Genomic DNA, 17,244 nt, shown 5'->3' with positions numbered 1-17,244 from the left:
CCTCAGCCCCTTTTTCTTACCACCTTGCACCTTCTCTTGTAGCTGTTCTCCCTCTTATTCTGTACAAATAGTTCATTCTTTCCTTTCTGTTCTTTTTTCTATGTATTTCAATTCAATTCCTTCTAATGATTTCCATTGTTTCAATCTCACTACACATTCTTATCCTTCAGATAGGTTCTTGAAACATTCTTATGATTAAATTGACCAATGTATGCTACTTTCATGTATGAATATATCACAACAAATTCCACTTTTATCTATAACTATAATAAACTAACTAAAGATTTAATAGAAGGAACATCAATAGAATAGAGAAAGGAGATAAAAGGTGGGAGGGAATGAGATAGTACTTGGAATTGAAATGAAGCCAATTATGTTGTTTGCATTTATGAATATGTCTAAATGAGCCCCCCATCATGAATAGCACTCTATATCATGTATTAGCACAATAATAAAAAATAACAAAACATCCTTATAATTAATTTTTAAAAAATATTTATTCCTTTTACTTGTACACAATATCTTTGTTTTTATTTATTTATTTTTATGTGTTGCTGAGAATTGAATTAAGGACCGCGAATGTGCTAGGTGAATGCTCTACCACTGAGCCACAACACCAAATATATTTATTTATCTTCCTTTCTTCATCACAACTGAAAGAATTAAAGTATTCAAAAGGTTTTATTTCTTCTCCATAATTAAAATTCTTTACCAGCTCCCTATTACCTAATATTATGGTTTGGATGTGAGGTGTCTGCCAAAAGTTCACATGTGATACATTGCAAGAAGAGTTGTATGGTAAAATATTGGGTTATAACCTTAACCTAATCAGTGAATTAATCCCCTGATAGCGATTAAACAAGTGGTGACTGAAGTGGTAGGATGTGGCTGGAGGAGGTGGGAATTGGGGCGTGGTTTGAGTATATATTTTGTATCTGGACAGTGGAGTCTCTCTGCTTCCATGTGAGCTGCTTCCCTCTGCCACACTCTTCCACGGATTTTTAACCTCACTGGAGCCCCTGGGGAATGGAGCTTACCTTCTATGGACTAAGACCTCTGAATCCGTGGGCACTCAAATTTATCCTCCTCTAATATTATTCTTGTTCTTGTAGTCACAGCCATGAAAAAGCTGACTAAAACCCTATAGAATAAAATGGAAATGCGTCTGTGTAAACTACTTAAGGCACTCTATGATATGTTCATGCCAATCTCTCCAGCTTTTTGTGTCATCAATCCTTACTTTACATCCCTAGATAATGTCAATAGAAATACTGGAGTTTTCTAATGCAACATGATTCATTTTTAAATGCTTTTTATCTTCCAATTGCTTTCTCCTGCTTTTGCATTTTTCTATTGCCTGAAACAATAGCAGGTCTCTAGAAAATGCTGAACAGAAGGGATATAAGGAGAGAAAAAGAATGAAAGTGTAAAAGAAAGGAAGGAAACAAAAAGTAAATTAAGATAGGTTTAAAAATATAAAATGATCCATTCATAACAAGGACTTAGAAGAATAATGACAATTAAGATCTCTTTAGATTCTGTATTAGGTAGTATAGGAAAAGAATGTCTCTTTTGCCACTTGTAGAAAATTATTAGAGATTCTTCATTTTTCTTGATTCAATGTCATTCTTTGTATTCTTATTATGTGCATTTGCATAGACTTCTCTTATGAGAAAATGAAGCAACAATAACAATCTTGGTTCACCATTTCATGTAACTACAGTGCAAATTTGAAAGGCCAATTTTGTGATGTCTACGTTTCAAGGATAGAGAAATTGAGAACCAGATGGTAATAATTTTTTTTTCTCAGGGTACAATAGTTGTATGGCATCAGAGGTAGGACAAAAAGCTAGATATCTTTATTCTAAGTCTGCATTTTTTTCCAACCAAATTGGTGTGTTCAACATGATTCTACTCTCTTAAATATATTTACATTTTTCTCAGTTGCTAAGGAAGTTTTTCTCTTACAATGAATATTTTAACTTGATTTCAAGAAGAATCTAGCAATCTTATGGATGGTCAAAATCTGAAAATTTTGTAGCTAAAACATCTGTCACTTAAGAAAATATATTTCCTTAGCATTAACAGGATGAGATATTAGGGAAAAGATACATGGAGGTTTTCTTTCTTTGAAGTACACATATCTAAAACCTCTTAGAGTACAATACAGTAACTATTTCTATGAACAATTATCTTTTACTCCTAATGAATATTTGAAGTTAATGTATATTGAACATGGTTGGGCTTCTTTGGAAAGCAATGAGCTCAGGAAAGGAGAAATCTGTGTTACATTAACACTTAAGAGGAGAGGATTTATTTTACAAAATAAATGAAGACTTAGCATCCATATTTTAGGAAGCTAAAAGAAGCACTTTTTCTACCTCTGGGGGGATGTTTCCTAATCAGCAAAAGTCAAGTACATTTTTGACATCTTTCTAAAAAGGAAATAATCCATGATCACATTATTTCCACAGGAATATTCCAATTAACTTGCAACTTTCTGTGTTTTCTGCTAAAAATGAATCTGGAGCAATGGGGAGCTGCTTATTAGATATTTTTTTCTGTTTCATGTTATGCCTTTGATAAAAAATGCTAATGTCTTAGCTCAAGCCAAGACCAAAACTGGCAAGTGTTTTTTTTCATCTTCCTTTTTTTCCCATAGGATATCATTGCCAATGCTCTTGTAATTCTTTATAAAATCCCAAGTTGAGTCTTGGGAAGTATTCACAGGTGATAACAATGTAAGGCTACCACTACTCCATAGGATGTACCTCCTCTACTTACTGAGAAAATATAGAATATTTATTCCATGTGTCTATTGAAGATCCTTTGGTATAAAAAGAAAGCATAGTTTTAAATTATACCCAAGATAATCCCTGATATTAAAAACAATAGCAACAGCAAAACAAAATAGTACAAATCTAGTTATCAGGCTCTTGAACTGTATTTTTTAAAAATGTTTCTCATTTATATCGCATCTATCAGGCCAATAACTCCCTAGAAATAAAACCACAAATTAAAGTCAACAGCTGAAGTAAAACAGACAAAAAATTTAGAATTCTCAGACTTTCTCTGAAATCTTCAAATAGATACACACAAAAGAAAATGTTTTTGTTCTCAAAACAGTCATATTTTACAGTAGGCCTTGAATATTGGAATAAATGTCATTAAATGAATTATTTAAAATTGAGTTTTTCTCCAACATAAGCAGTAAGAGTTTGAACCTAGTAAGTAAAGCCAAGTTGATATTTAGTCACTTTATTCTTTGAACTACATGAGAAAAATTGTTGGTGTTTTACATATGGCTAGTTGATAATGTTTCATAAATGAATAATAAATCATGGAATTCTAACTTTCAGTCCTCAGGACATAAAGATGAATGAGATATATGCCTTAAAGATACATAAGGTGAACAAACACAAAAAGAGCACATATCCTGTTATAGAGTGTACATCACAGGACACTGAGGAAGCACTGAAGAGGTTTTATAACCCATATGTGAAAGAAATCATACTTAAATATTTTTGTATAGATTTCAATTTGAGGCCTTTGTTAAAAATCATCACCCTCAGACATATGCTAAAGTAGCCCCCTGTTGAGATCTCAGGACCCTTCTAAGACACTTCTCTATATTTACCTCATCCCTGGGTTGAGAGATCTTTAGAACCTGCAGTACGTTCACCTGGAACACATGCCCTTTCTTTCTAGACCATGCTCTATTTATTCATTCTCTGGAATTCCTTGTTCAAATGGTACTCAGACTACTTCTGTTGTATAATCAGTCCTTTTTCCTTGGGTCATTTATAAGCTCAAGGGGCATAGGACTCCTGTTTGTGGGGAATAGAGATAAAGCTTTGTTTTCTAGGCTGAAGAGTCCACATTCATGCACACATGTGGAAACAGATGAAGGAAATTCAAATGAAAACAGAGTCTATTTGTTAAGAACTTGCTATAGCAAGAGAGCCAACCACAATTGTTTGTATTTGGCAGGGATTAAAAAACAATCTGGGCATGGGAAATCTTTATGTTGAAAAAAGGAAAGATTTCTGATGTGCTCTAATGGGAGGTTGTTGGTATGGGCAATCTGTACATGTATCATCTAGAAGCAGGATGTTCTGTGTGATTGGCTCAAGTAGCATATTTGTCTTTCCTGGGTTGGTCCTGAATAGGAAACACTGGCAAAATCTAGAGAAGATGATAGTCGTTAACTACAAACTGAACATTCTGCAATGCTTCCAACAGAGAATGTGATATGCTTTCCCTAGCTGTTTGCTACAGAGGTTGTGGATTAACACTAGAATTCTCTTGTCATTAATGGTGTGATTACTACCTGTGTGTATATTTCATGTTTCACATATGAGGTCCCACATGTGCTGATTGTAGCTGGTGATGTGAAAGTCAACTGAGTCTGACCAAAATTTTCTATATATATATAAGAATATACCAAAGTGAATTTCACCTTTGTGTATATCCATGATGCTCTAATTAAAAATTATTAATAAATAGAAGAAAGATCAGTAGAGGAAAGGGAACAAGGTGAGAGAGGAGGAGAAGGAAAGTGAAAGTACTGAGGACTAAATTGAAACAAATTATATCTCATGCTTACATAATTATTTCAAAATGAACCATAATATTACGTATGACCATAATGCATTAATAAAAATTTAAATCAGGATTCTAAGAACAAGGAAAATCACCTTTCAGCCACATGACTACTTTATTGTGTTGATTTCTAAGGAGTTCAGAAATTCTCAATTTAAACCTAAACTTCAAGGTCTTTAAGCAGATATATTTGTCAATATAGGGAGAATGGCATATATTCTATTTAATGTTTAACATTTTGATATCTCGATTCCTATATTTTAAATTTATACTAATATGTAAATGTGGGATCTCTTTTTTACTTTTTCTATGAACCACAAAATTTTAAGGGCAGGACTGGCAAATGCTCTGGATTACTTAATTACAATTTCTTAGGCTTCTGATTTACATGAATTCTAGTCTGTAATGAAACTTACTGGAGGTAATGCTAAAGGTAGGGCAGAAGTTGATTATTAAAGATGCTACCCTAAAAAAATGCTACCTTGGTACAGCTTTTCAACACCTGAGTAATATAATAAGACTGAGGTAGTTGGAAAACCCACAGCTGTAAACTAAGTTAGGAATAAACTTAACATCCTTATTATTCAGCCCATTGTTCTAATAGCATGAATGCTTTTGTATTATTACTCAAATTATTGTTAAGGACTTTAAGACAATCATTTCACTATAATTTGTGAAGAATACCTCCATTGTCCCATATATGTGCAAGATCAAGTCAACTGCTGGTCATTCAAGGACTGTCATAATTTGAACCCAATTCATTTTTTACATTTTCATCTTGGACCACACTTACATACATGCATCAAGTAAGACATACTGAATGTCTTACTATATTTCTGGCATTCTAAGTCCCTCAAAATTTAGCTGTGTATATGGTCACCCCTCTATTTCAAAGGCCTGTTTGTCATTTGGAATGGTAAACTACCACTAATTTGGTAGTTTAATTTCTGACTCTTTGCTTTAAAAAAGAACACAGTTTTAATCTCTTATGAGAGAAAAATGAGCCAAGAGCTTCCTAAACTAAATAAAATGTTACATGGTTTGTGAAGCTTCTGTGATATATAGAGGCAGCACTAGCCAATTCTTCCCAATTTACCCTATAACAATCTGTCTATTACAGAACTTTAGCACTTTTTTAAAAATGATGTTGTTATTACTGCAATATAACTATACATAATAGTGTGGTTCATTTTGACATAATCATATAACCATGAAATACAATTTTCTCCATTTTCTTTTCAAGAATTCACATGGCTATAGCCATGTGGTTTTACTTCCTCTGTCTGTTCTAATCCATTGATTTATGTGTTTATTTTATAAATATTTTATTACACATTATAGTTATTTATAATATATGAGTTCATTTTTATATAACCATACATGCATGGAGTATAATTTGTTCCATAAATTGTCTACACTACTTCTCATTTCCCTTCTCCTCCATCCTTCCATGTTTCTTTTCTTCAACTCTATTGATATTCTTTTTCTTAATTTATACTTTGTTTTAATTAGTGCTTTATAGATGTATATAAAGATGAAATTCACCATTGTATATTCATATAAATACTTTGGTTAATCTTATTCTGCAGTTCTTCCCCTTTTCATCCCTCTTTCTCTCACCTTTGGTGACCTTCCTCTACTCCACTGATCTCCATTCTATTTTCATGGAATCCCTCCCCTCTCTCTCTCTCTCTCTTTCTTTCTTTCCTTCTTTCTTTGTTTCTTTTTCTTTCTTTCCTTCCTTCTCTCTCTCTCCCTCTTTCTTTCTTTCTTTCTTTCTTTCTTTCTTTCTTTCTTTCTTTCTTTCTTTCTATCTATCTTTCTTTCTTCTTTCTTTCTTTCTTTCTTTCTTTCTTTCTTTCTTTCTTTCTTTCTTTCTTTCTTTCTTTCTTTCTTTCTTTCTTTCTTTCTTTCTTTCTTTCTTTCTTTCTCTTTGTTGATCTAATTCCCACTTATGAGAGAAAAAAAATGATCCTTGACTTTCTGAGTCAGGCTTATTTCACTTAGCTTGATGTTCTTTAGTTCCATTCATTTACCAGAAAATGCTATAATTTCATTCTTCTTTATGATGGAGTAAAACTCCATTGTGTATGTATACCACATTTTCTTAAGCCATTTATCCATTAATGGGCACCTGGGCTTGTTCCACGACTTGGTAATTGTGAATGGCACTATTATAAAAATAAATGGCACTACTATAAAGTTCTCCCACAATTGCCAAATAAGAATTAAACAAGTATAATACCCTGAAGTCACTGTATATGCGTGTGTGTGTGTGTGTGTGTGTGTGTGTATATATAATTATGAATTCAATAAATGAATTTTTATTTTTATTTTTTTTCTCTAAACAGGAAACTTGTATCTTTCTTTTTTTTTATTGGTTGTTCACAACATTACAAAGCTCTTGACATATCATATTTCACACATTAGATTGAAGTGGGTTATGAACTCCCAATTTTACCCCAAATGCAGATTGCAGAATCACATTGGTTATACATCCACAATTTTACATAATGCCCAATTAGTAATTGTTGTATTCTGCTAACTTTCCTATCCCCTACTATCCCCCCTCCCCTCCTCTCCCCTCCTTTCTTCTCTCTCTACCCCATCTACTGTAATTCATTACTCTCCTTGTTTATTTTCCCATTCCCCTCACAACCTCTTATATGTAATTTTGTATAGCAATGAGGGTCTCCCTTCATTTCCATGCAATTTCCCTTTTCTCTCCCTTTCCCTCCCATCTCATGACTCTGTTTAATGTTAGTCTTTTCTTCCTGCTCTTCCTCCTTGCTCTGTTCATAGTTGCTCTCATTATATCAAAGAAGACATTTGGTATTTGTTTTTTAGGGATTGACTAGCTTCACTAAGCATAATCTGCTCTAGTGCCATCCATTTCCCTGCAAATTCTATGATTTTGTCATTTTTTATTGCTGCATAGTACTCCATTGTGTATAGATGCCACATTTTTTTTATCCATTCATCCATTGAAGGGCATCTGGGTTGGTTCCACAGTCTAGCTATTGTGAATTGTGCTGCTATGAACATTGATGTGGCAGCATCCCTGTAGCATGCTCTTTTAAGGTCTTCAGGGAATAGTCCGAGAAGGGCAATAGCAGGGTCAAATGGTGGTTCCATTCCCAGCTTTCCCAGGAATCTCCAAACTGCTTTCCAAATTGGCCGCACCAATTTGCAGTCCCACCAGCAATGTACAAGAGTACCCTTTTCTCCACATCCTCGCCAGCACTTGTTGTTGTTTGACTTCATAGTGGCTGCCAATCTTACTGGAGTGAGATGGTATCTTAGGGTGGTTTTGATTTGCATTTCTCTGACTGCTAGAGATGGTGAGCATTTTTTCATGTACTTGTTGATTGATTGTATATCCTTCTCTGAGAAGTGTCTGTTCAGATCCTTGGCCCATTTGTTGATTGGGTTATTTGTTATCTTATTGTCTAATTTTTTGAGTTCTTTGTATACTCTGGATATTAGGGCTCTATCTGAAGTGTGAGGAGTAAAAATTTGTTCCCAGGATGTAGGCTCCCTATTTACCTCTCTTATTGTTTCTCTTGCTGAGAAAAAACTTTTTAGTTTAAGTAAGTCCCATTTGTTGATTCTTGTTATTAACTCTTGTGCTATGGGTGTCCTATTAAGGAATTTGGAGCCCGACCCCACAATATGTAGATCGGAGCCAACTTTTTCTTCTATCAGACGCAGAGTCTCTGATTTGATATCAAGCTCCTTGATCCATTTAGAGTTAACTTTTGTGCATGGCAAGAGGAAGGGATTCAGTTTCATTTTTTTGCATATGGATTTCCAGTTTTCCCAACACCATTTGTTGAAGATGCTATCCTTCCTCCATTGCATGCTTTTAGCCCCTTTATCAAATATAAGATAGTTGTAACTTTGTGGATTAGTCTCTGTGTCCTCTATTCTATACCATTGGTCCACTCGCCTGTTTTGGTACCAGTACCATGCTGTTTTTGTCACTATTGCTCTGTAATATAGTTTGAAATCTGGTATAGCTATACCGCCTGATTCACACTTCCTGCTTAAAATTGCTTTTGCTATTCTGGGTCTTTTATTTTTCCATATGAATTTCATGATTGCTTTATCTATTTCTTCAAGAAATGCCATTGGGATTTTGATTGGCAATAAATGAATTTTTACACTGAATGATCTGATAGCCCAACCCACTTCCTGTGTAATTGCAAGCTTTTTTCGGGGGTTTGGGGGATTGAACTCAGGGGCACTCAGCCACTGAGCCACATCCCCAGCCCTATTTTGTATTTTATTTAGATGTGCCTATATCTCTCTAGTACACTCATTTTAATTCTTTAGGATAAATATCAAGGTGTTGGATAGCTGGGCCATAAGGTGGTTCCATTTGTAGACTTTTGATGAATCTTCACACAGTTTTCCAAAGTGGTTGAACTAATTTGCAGTCCCACCAAAAATGCACCTTTTCCCTCCCATATCATTGCCAGCATTTATTGTTATGTGTATTCTTGAGGATTGCCTTTCTAACTGGAATGGGATCAAAATCTCAATGTAGTTTTGATTTGCATTTCCAAATTGCTAGAGAAGTTGAACATTTTTTCATATATTTATTGGCCATATGTATTTCTTCTTTTGAGAAATGTCTGTTTAGTTTATTTGCTAATTTTTTAAATATAAAAAGTGATTCATTTGAAATCCAAGGAGAAATATAGCAAATATAAAATTAGCTTTATTTAATTATTTTATGAGCAGGAAAATGTAACAACTAAACAATTGAACCATCATCATAAAGGAATAGTCACGAATTGCAACATAAATGTTTTAAGGATTGGGGACTTAATAATGCATCTTGTTCTACATGAATATTCTCTGTTGGAATACCTAATTCACCACATCAGTGAAAATTTTTATTTGCTGATTTTTCATCTGAGTATTTGTGGTGTTTTTTAATGTTAACTCTTTGAGTTCTTGACATATTCTGGATATTATTATTCCCCTGCTGGAGGAGAAGATGGCAAAATTTTCTCCAATTCTGTAGGCTTTCTCTTCATGCTCTTGTTTACTTTGCTATGGGGAAGCTTTTTAATTTGATGACATCCTGCTTATTGATCTTTGGTTTCATTTCTTATGCTTTAGGGGTGTTGTTAAGGAAGACAGGGCCTGCACCAACATGTTGGAATGTTAAGCCTTTGTTTTCTTCTAGCAGCTGCAGTGTTCTGGTCTAATTCCTATGTCTTTTATCCACTTTGAATTGACTTTTGTTTAGAGTGAGAAGGGTCAAATTTCATTCTTTTACATATGGATTTTTAGTTTTTCCAACACCATTTGTTTAAAATGATATATTTTAGTCAGTAAATGTTTTTCACACCTTTGTCAAGTATCAAATGATTGTATCCATGTGCACTTGTCACTGTTAACAGTTCTTTTGTAGTCACCTGCCTACTGCAAATATTTTATTTTATCCCTAACCCTGAAAATGTAGGAAATATCCTTTATTTATCTCTCCTAGGGATAGATGTAGAAGACATAAAGTGAATGTTTGATGAATTGAGTGAAAGTAAAAGGTCAGGAAGAGTTCATTGTCTTGTGTCATACACGTAATATGACACCAAGGAAAATTTTGCCAGCAAAATTATAGTAGTTCTCTATGACCATCAATATATCAATCTCAAGATTATAGTAATGTCAGACTCCCCTATTCCTGACATAATATGAATCAATCATCTTTAGATATATCGAAAGTTCAAGGAAAATGTCAGAGTGCTTAAAATACTTAATAACTAAAAAAAGCATTTCATTGTCACTAGTATTTTCCTCCATCTTTTGCATTTTCTTCAGTGTAAATCCCTGAACATGAAGTCTTGGTCATACTGCTCTTCTAAATGTGTCTTATTCTTTCCCACTTCTGCATCTCATTTAAAGATATATCATTTGTTAAGGACAAAACTCTTTTGTAATTCCTACCTTTATTTCAAGGTCAACACAAAAGTCAATTTTTTTTATAAAAATCTCCCACAATTGACAAATCAGAATTAATCAAGTATACTACCCTGAAGTCACTGTACATCTATATCTATATATGTGTATATATATATATATATACATATATATGTGTATATATACATATATACTTATAATTATGTATTTAATAAATGATTTTTTACACTGAATGATCTGATAGTCCAACCCACTTCCTGTGTAATTGTAAGCTTTTTTGGGGGGTGGTATGGGGGATTGAACTCAGGGGCACTTGGCCACTGAGCCACATCCCCAGCTGTATATTATTTAGAGACAGGGTCTCACTGAATTGCTTAGTGCCTTCCCATTGCTGAGGCTGGCTTTGAACTCATGATTCTCCAGCCTCAGCCTTCCGGGCCTCTAGGATTACAGGCTTCACTGTGCCTGGCTAATTGTAGGCTTTTATGATTAGTCTAGGGACAATCCAAAGTATTGGAGACAGAGGTTGGAGTCAGAAGTTTTGGGATCTCTACAATGCTTTTTCTCAGCTTTGGGTACATTTTGAACACAAAATAAACTCAAGCTACAATTTATTTGTAAAGAATGCGAGTTTGTTAGCTATTTGCATATTATTGTTCCTCCTGAAATAGTAAGTTCTCTAACTGGGTATTACTGTATTGACCTTCACTACACATATTGTATTGCTCACTTGTATGATCATCTGGTCTCTTATCTGACATTGAGGATCACTCCTTGTCCCTAAATACAACTAGCTGATTTATGGTTGATATTTACTACTCTGAAAAATTTGGAGGCCTGAAATTGATTACGTTGTAACTAATATATCTACTAATTATCTATAGCATAAAGTTATAGCAGTCTAGGCTTAAAAGCTTAGTGCAAAAATTAAGTCCTATAAATACAACCTACTTCACATCTTTTTTTAAACTCAATTTTATTACTTCATTCACATAGCTCATTCCATAACTTTCAAGGACTTCATTCACATAGCTTATATCTTGTTTTATGGAAAATATGCATGCTAATGTACTGTCAGTAATATGAAGCACCAGAATACAGGCAGAAAGACTGTTAGACTAAATACAAAAGCTCTGTTTGTCTTTTTTTTTTCACCCCCACTTTGGTACCAGGGATTGAAAGCAGGGTACTTAACTACTGAGCCATATCCCAAGTTGTTTTACTTTTATTTTGAGACATGATCTCACTAAGTTGCTTAGGGCCTTGCTAAGTTGTTGAAGTTGGCTTTGAATTTGCAATTCTTCTGCCTCAGTCTACCTAGCCACTGGGATTAGAGGTGTGTGCCATCACACCAGCTCTAAATTTGTCTTTATTTGGCATAGAAAGGGAAATGAACAGGAGACTATTTCTATTTGGGTTATTTTTTTTTTTTACAAATAGTCAGAAAAATACTTTTAGTGCATATTAAATAGAAAAGTATCTATCAGGCAGAGCAGAAGTGGATTATCCATACAAAAGAGTGCAGGTAACAAGAAACTCTCAAATTTGGAGAAATTTCAGTCATTATTTTTTTCAAATATATTCTTTATGTCAGCCTCTTTTTGCACGCTTCAGGAGCTCCAATTATATAAGTCTTAGATGTTTTGTTATCATGCACATCTCTCCAAGTTTCTTTTTCTTTGTTTACCCATTATTTTGTTTTGTTTTGTTTTTGAGAGTTCTATTCATCTATCTCCAAGTTCACTAACCACTACATTCCATACCCATTCTGCAGTTGAGATTTTACAATGAAATTTCTACTAAAGTTATTGTACTTTTCAGCTTTAAGTTTAATATTTGGCAAAAGTGTGGAGAAAATGAAATTCTTTTGCTTTGTTTGTAGGCTCAAGAATTAGTACAGTCATTATTAAAAACAATTTGGATGTTCCTCTAAAAACTAAAAATAGACTACCATAAGATCCAGTAATCTTACTACTGTGTATATATCAAAAGGAAATTAAATCAGTATGTCATGCACTCTAATGTTCATTATAGCATTTATTCACAATAGCCAAGATATGGGAACCATCTAGATGTCCGTCATAGAACGAATGAACAATGAACACACACACACACACACACACAGAGTAGAATACAACCCAGCTTCAAAAAAGGATGAAATCCTGTCATTTGAAACAGTGTAGATGGAACTGGAAATCATTAAAGTAAATGAAATAAGCCAGGAAAAGAAAGACAAGTATCACATGATGTCACTCATGTGGAATCTAAAATATTTGAACTCATGGAAGTAAGGAGTAGAATGGTGGTTAGCAGAGACTGTGGGGGCATGGATAGGTAAAGAAAAGATATCGATCAAAAGATAACAAATTTTCAGTTTTACATGAGCAATATGCTTTGTTGACCTATTGTACAGAATTTAACTTGAGTAAATAATAATGCATTATAGATTTCATTTTCTCTCTTCCTTCCTCTCTCCCTCCCTCCCTTCCTTCCTTCCTTTCTTCCTATCTTCCTTCCTTCCTTTTTATTTATTTTTTTTGTGCCAGGTATTGAAACCAGAGACACGTAATTGAGTTACATCACCACTCCTTTTTATGTTTAATTTTGAGACAGGTTCTCAGTCAGTTGTAGAGCCTCACTAAATTGCTGAGGCTGGCTTTGAACTAGTGATACTCTTGCTTCAGCCTCCCAATCTTCTGGGATTATAGGCATGTAATGCCACACCAGCTTAGATTTATTTTTTTAAATATTTAGTTAACATGTTTTAATTGAACATATTAATGCTATTCAGTGTGATATTTCCACAATTATATACAGCATGCACTGATGAGATGCCAACTCCCTTGACCAATTCTCTCTTTCTACACATTTCCCAATGTCTATTCTATTAATCACTATTCTACAATCAGGTAGGCTTTTTTTTTTTTTTAGATTCCACATGTAGGAAAGACAAGTATAGAAGGTACCTCCCTTATTTCATTTCATATAAGGTAGTCCAGTTCCATCCATTTTCCTGAAAATTACAAAACTTCATTGTTTTTATGGATAAATATTTCATTGTGTATATAGCACATTTTCTTTATCCATTTATCTGTTGATGAGCAGTTAGGCTGATTCTCTATTTTGGCTGTTGTGACTAGTGCCACTTTAAACATGGGCATAAAGGTATTTATCTGAGGTGCTGATTTCATTTCCTTTGTATATATATCTAGATGTGAGATAGTTGGATCATATTGTATACCTATTTTTTATTTTTCGTGGAGCCTCTATATTTTTCTTCATTACAGTTTTACTAATTTAAGTTCCACCATCAATATAAAGGAATTACTACTGTTTCACATCCTTGCAGGTATTTGTAATTTATTTTTTTATTTTTGCTTTTTTGTAATAGACATTCTAATTTGGGTGAGTTGGTACCTCATTGTAGTTTTGATTTGCATTTCTCTGATGACTAATTATATTGAACATTTTCTCACATATTTGTTGGCAAGTTGTAATACTTCTTTTGAGAAATGTTTATTCAGATCATTGCCAATCTAAAAATTAGACTACTTACTTTTATTTTAAGTATTTCAAGTTTTTTATAGATTCTGGTTGCTGTCTTACTGTAAGATAAATAGTTGAAAAGCATTTTCTCTCATTTGGTAGGTTGTCTCTTCACTATTTTGGTTGTTTCCTTTGCTGTGAAGATTGCTAAAATACTGTAAGCATAGATTTAAAAAGGTTTCACTATAATAAAATAAGTGTGTGAGATGATAAATTTGTTACTTATTTTGATTTAATAATAGCACAATGTAAATTAGTATAAAAAGTCAAAATATTAATTAATTATATAATATATACTATGATTATTTGTTGATTAACAATAAAATAATAATATGCAATTTAAATTTAGATATCTCTTTTAAATACTTTCTTTACATCTGCTGAAAAATTTTCTTACTATTATCTCAGATCACATTTATCTCATAGAAGATGACTTTAATAGCTGCTATTCACCATCTTAGTCATTTTCTGGGAATAATCTATTTTTTCCCAAGAAATGGTTATATATCCATGGTTCTTTTATATTGTGTCATTCTGAATTTTACCTTGAACCTTTAAAAAATTATGTTGTGAGACACTAGGTTTTATTAAAATTGTTTGAAATGTTAACTTTTTTTTATCAGATAAGCAATCCATTTGGATACTTGTCTTCACTTTAGTGGATTGTAGCTGAACCAGTTAGCTCAGTGTTGAAACATTTGCTGTGTGTTTTGTGCTAGCATTTAGCATGAGCCACTACCATTTAAGTGTTAGTTTATATTTTACTTGAATTTTTAAAGCGTTTTCTTTACTTTTCTGAATTGGTTTCACACATGCACAACTTTTGAATCTGCCTGAGATATGCATCTATTCCTATACCAAACTAAGGAAACTATTCATCTTTCCCCTTTTCAGGATTTCTCTCCTCACTTCAGGTTCTGAGTGTCTTTTCTTTTTTCCATTGTCTAGATATATGAGATTTCTCCCAGAGGATTAGTCTCTTGTTCTGCAATGTGTTTCTGAAGTATCATGGCTATTCTTGGAGTGAAGAAAAATAAAAGTAACAAATTATAGTTTCCCTTTACACTCATCCAACAGGAGAACCCTTCCCAATTTTCTCTATTCAGAGAAATTATATTTCTCTATAAATCTTATATGTCATGTTCCACCACTGCAGTATGACTATAGTTACCTTTGGGTAAGGTTAGAAGAAATACAAAGACAGATTATCACCTTACTATCTAGATTATTAGGGTCATTTTCCTGGTCTTCAGAAGGATAAATTTTCTCTCCTAATTTTTGCTGACTGTGACTGCTGGACACGTTCCCAATAAAGGCTTCCATCATTCCACGTGTTTTTATCACAGAGGATTTGATTGTACTCAATTGGAAATATTGTCTTTAATGGGATTATCTTATCTTGACCAAAACTCAGAATTGTAGATTTATTTTTAATGTATGAATCTGAAGGAATATCCTCTAAATTTATATTTTGATTATGTTTTTTCATAAAAATGACGTATAGTATTAATGGCAACCACACAAAATTTATAGTTAAAGAAAGTGGAGATTGAGTTTTACTAAGAATGCCCATGTTTAGAGCATCAAGAGCATGGAGTTTTAAGTCAGACTCCCTGATTGAAAACACAGTTTACTGCCTGGTTTTGCAACTGGATCCATAGGCAAACATTTGCCATTTATTTTAATTCACTAGTACTCTCTTCATAATTTGTGTTTACTGTGGGAATTTATTAAGTTCATGTATATTAAATCTCAAGGATGATGCAGGATTTCATCTGCTTTGTGTACTACTTTGCCTTCAGTTATTTGAATAGTCTTGTACCTATAGGCACTTTAAATATTCATCAATATTTGTAAATTACCTGGCATTTAGAAGGTAATCAATGAATGTTGGCCATTGTGATATGGTATAGAGTACCAATGAACATCCATTGGCCAAACTGTGTACTCCATCTGCACATACATCTTAACTAAAATATTTGTTATAAATTGTAAATGCATTAATATTGAGCTAGTAAAACACAAAATATAAAATTTAATTATGAATATAATACCAATTTTGCAGCAACTTATCAAAAAGCTTTTAAATTTTGATCCATCACTGTTTAAGAATGTAACAATTTTTATGTTTACTGCCAATTGTGCAGGGAAAGATTTTATTTTGTTGGTAATTAAATTACTTTCTTCAAACACCAAGTAATTAAGGAAGCACAAGTGGCTAGCTTGAATGCTGAAATTAGATGACTTGGCTATTTTCCATTTTCCTTTGGCTTTCAAATATGGGAGAGTGTCTTTTTAATTGTTTAAAACATGCCTGGACATGAACAAGGGGCTACTATAATGGACAGATCCCACTCAAGCCTTTTGGTAAAATCAGTATTCAAATATATCATTTTAACACTGACTTTAGCAATTTTATCTATTCAGAAAGCACAGTAAAGAGTGGGTTCTTTAAGTGGAATTGCTTTTGGAGTATCTAGGAAATATTATGCAGAAAAGGATGTGCCTTGGCAACATTGCTCAATCCACAAAGAGCTTGAGTAATCAAATTATACAGTAGTTATTTTCTCAGCTCTTGCAAGCCATCAGTCCTACCAAATGGATGGTCAAATTTTCTGAAATATCACATTTTTGCCCTCCTTTGCTTTTTTTCTCTCCATCTAATTCCAAAGGCATTTCACTTTGCAACAGTCCAACTAGAAAATATTGTTCATGAATGTGTACACCCATGCACATTTATGTATTTTAACAACTTCATGTTTAGATAAGCTAAGTAAAAATACATACAAATGGTAGCTGGAACAAATACTAATTTTTAAATTTATAAGTCAGGGGGCTGGGATTGTGGCTCAGCGGTAGAGTGCTCGCCTAGCATGGGCGGGACCTGGGTTCGATTTTCAGCACCACATAAAAATTAAAAGGCATTGTGTTATGTCCATCTACACCTAAAAAATAAATATTAAAAAATAATTATAAGATAATACCTCTTCATTCATGACAAGATAATTTTTCTATGTAAAATATACTCTCTACCATGAATAAGCAAAAATGATGTGGATATTAGACAGTCTGATTTTTCAAGGACAGATATTTGTCAGCATTATAGGTTTTATAGTTTGTTTAAAATACAGAAACTTGTTTATTCAGTTACCTTCAGAATAAATA

At 33.3% G+C, this 17,244-nt stretch overlaps 1 pseudogene; it reads left to right on the top strand.

Annotated features, from left to right (window-relative positions):
* LOC101970216 (ATP synthase F(0) complex subunit a pseudogene) overlaps window positions 1–17,244 on the top strand; it is an 81,741-nt pseudogene that overhangs the window by 49,429 nt on the left and 15,068 nt on the right.

Source organism: Ictidomys tridecemlineatus, chromosome X, assembly GCF_052094955.1.
Source record: "Ictidomys tridecemlineatus isolate mIctTri1 chromosome X, mIctTri1.hap1, whole genome shotgun sequence".
Lineage (NCBI taxonomy): Eukaryota > Metazoa > Chordata > Mammalia > Rodentia > Sciuridae > Ictidomys > Ictidomys tridecemlineatus.
Note: the sequence above shows the minus strand (reverse complement) of the source record. Positions and strands in the feature narration are given on the sequence as shown.